Raw genomic sequence first — 3,415 nt, 5'->3', positions numbered from 1 at the left:
TTCTTTCTTTCTTTCTTTCTTTCTTTCTTTCTTTCTTTCTTTCTTTCAGAAATGGGCAAGTCTAGTCAGTGTGAAACTTAATTTGGTTTTATAGCTGAAAGGAAGAGAAGCCTATCTTGCCCCCAGTGTAAATGAGAATGCATTTAGTCTTTCCACTTTGCTACTTTAAGAAATGTTAACAGAAACACCAAAGAAACGGGGGATAAAACAAAAACAAAACAATAATAACAACAACCAGAGGACTGGAAAGATGGCTCAGAGGTTAAGAGCACTAACTGCTCTTCCAGAGGTCCCAAGTTCTATTCCCAGCACCCATATGGCAGCTCACAACTATCTGTAACTCAAGTTTCAGCGGATCCAATTCCTTTTCTGGCTTCCATGGACATCAGACATGTATATAGAACACAAACAAAATAAACATATATGTAAAACAGTAATAATTAAACAGAAGCAATGACACTGGATATGTTATAAACCTTTGAGTCAATTTACCCTGAAGTTTTCTCTCTGATCTTTCTGGTAATGTCAATAGCATCAACAAAGGCAGAAAGCCTTACACCTGATAAATTAACAGACGCTGAGAAATAAATACTCTTTTATTTTTCCCTCTATAAATGTTGTCTTTAACGTGATCAAGACTTAATCCAGGGCATTAGTGATCCAGCTCGGTGATGGAGCACCATCCTCACCTGTGTGAGATCCCAGATTATTCAATTCCCAGCACGTGGGGGTGGGGCTGGGTGGTGGTGTTAAAACACAAAGTTGATACAGGAAGCCAATGGACAACTGTGCTTTTCTCAGGATCTACAGTGAGTGTTCTGTTATTCTTCCAGTCAGTTTTAAGGAAAATAACCTTATTATTTTATTATCAGTCCCTAATCACTGGCAACCTGCTTCTGTGTTGATTCACATTGCATATGAAGTGAAACACCATCTACGACTTGGTGTAATTACTAAGCTCTGATTGCTTACATAAATAAACAGCTCTTGACATGTGACAGGAGGGACACTGCTGACCTCAGATTGGCGGAAACTCTTACAGTCCCACCGGTGGCCAGCAATGTGCGTGTGAAGGGCTTCTGCTTGCAATAACGTTCTCAAGCCGTACACCGAGCTTGCAGAGTCTCATATTTCACAAAGTATATTATTGCTTCCATTTGTCCTGAGAAGTCTCAACAAGGTCTAGTTCAACAGAACCTGCAAGTTATCTCTCAATAGAAGAGGCTAGAAGTGTGACTGCATTCATATTTTATAGCGGACACAAAGGCATTCATAGAAATGAAATGTGTATCAGTTTGGACCCTTTCTGTTGTCAGTGATGGAGTAGGCAAGCTAAGTTTATTTATTTATTTTTAAAATCAGAGATGGAGAGTTCCTTGGTCATGAGTGAAAACTCAGAAATTTCACTTGGAGTAGGCTTTGTAGCCCAAGCAATGATCACAGAACTTAGAGTCCCTCTGTAGTCAGCTACTCTCTGAGGTGATGGGCCATTTTGAGGCTCTACAAGTTGTTCTGTGGGCAGCTACGGTGTCGCTCACAAGTCCAGCCAAATGAGTCCAGATCACAGAATCATTGATACCGATCAGCCTGAACCAGCCACTGTGACCAAGGGACAGATCAGACAGGTTGGCTTGGACTAGGTCATTTCTATAACCCTTTCATTCAGTGGTAGAGGCAGCTCATTAGACCGTAACCATGCCTACCAAAGGGAAAGGTGATCCTAAATATCCAGGCATCATAATCCCATCTCGGAAAAGAGTTACGGCAGCTAGGCAGGGAAATTACAGGATCCATCATAAAAAGATGATGGATTCCATTCTTGTGTCTGGACTTTAACAACCTATGGTGGTCTAGCTCTCCTCACTTGCTCTACTTTTTTCACATTCAGTTTCCTACTCAGTTGCCAAGTTTACCCTTTAGTGGGATTTCTTTGTTTTTCCTTCTATACCAATACTCCTGTCAGACAAAGTTCATGGGTGTCAACCTGTTAAAGCCACCAGCTGCCTCCTCCTTCTCTGCCTCCTCTTTTCCATTTCACTGGCCTTGTAGTATAATTTATGTTCACAAGCTATGGCTAGCCGAAGCAGAAATATTAGAAATATTCTATGAGAAATTTGCTGAGGCAGTTTGTTGGCTAATTTTGATTGCTAGAAAACAAGCAGCCCAGAAACTGACAAAGTTTGAAAACAGAAAATAGTGAGTGAAAGAGAGCTGAAAGAACGCCTTGGGACAGCCAGTATGAAGAGATTTGCTTCTTCAGAACGTGGAGAGATTGGTTTGGATCTATTTGGAAGTCTTGGGATGTTTCTGGATGGCCTGTCTCTGACCAGTGTCCTGAAGAGGGGGTGATTTCATCTTTGAAATTGGTGATGGGAATGTAAGGACATTTTTGGAATATTAAAATTGCCAAGTATGAAATTTTCCAAGCTTGTAATTTGGCTTTTTAATCAAACAGTTTAAAAATAAAGGATGCTTTAAATGAAAGACCAAAATAAATCACTCACAAAAAGTCCCATATTAACCTTTGTCCAGGAACCCAGCCACACAGTTAGAACACTTATGTATTCCCTGTTAGAGCTGACAGGCTGAGTTTCCTTTTCCTGGCTAATAGGAGCCTGCCTTTGTCAGTGAAGAAATGGACCTGCTCCTTTTAGTCAATGAAGAGCATTTCTCTCTCTCTTTCTCTTTCTCCCTCTCTCTCTGTCTATTTATTTTTCAAAGGCAAGTGACTCATGGAATCCTAAGAAAGAACTTAAAATTCTATGAGGTAACTGAGTAATACTAAGAAAAATGTTGAAATTGGAGTAAAAAAATTAAAAAGTTAGATTTTAAATTTAGGCTGGCCATTGCCTATGACTTTAACCCTTCCTAGCCCTTACTCTAAAATCTTCAACCACTCTGTGTCAATGGATACTTATTCAAGCACATAATTCTTTGAGTTACATAAACTGTACTTCCAAAAAATCCTAAAACAGGAATTATTTATTCTAAAATATGTAATATGATTAGAATAAATGAAACTTGTTCATGGCAGCCAGTGCTTCATTATCCTGATGTCACAGTGGTAAGACGTTAACTCTGAGAACTGCGCGTACACTAAGGATGACAAAGGTCAGGTCTCACGGGTACAAATCTAGATCTGCCTGGGCAATGTCCAAGAGCTGGTGTGCCTGCCAGCCCTTAGCATAGAGATAAAGGGAAGTGTGATGAACTTGGAGGAGAAAGGGCTCCATGTGCCAAGTTGGGATGTTTTACATTCCAGGTCCTTTGTAAAGACAGCTTCTCTATTTTAAAAGAAAGGTCTCTTCTGGTTTTCCTTTCTTTCCATGTTTTCCCTTCATTTCCTATTTTTTGCAATTTTACATGTAATACAATGGAATTAGCATGAAAGAAGATGCTATTTGATTTAAAAAAA

This window comes from Psammomys obesus, unplaced genomic scaffold (assembly GCF_907164565.1).
Source record: "Psammomys obesus unplaced genomic scaffold, mPsaObe1.curated_primary_1811, whole genome shotgun sequence".
Lineage (NCBI taxonomy): Eukaryota > Metazoa > Chordata > Mammalia > Rodentia > Muridae > Psammomys > Psammomys obesus.
The sequence above is the reverse complement of the archived record's forward strand: the minus strand, read 5'-3'. Positions refer to the sequence as shown.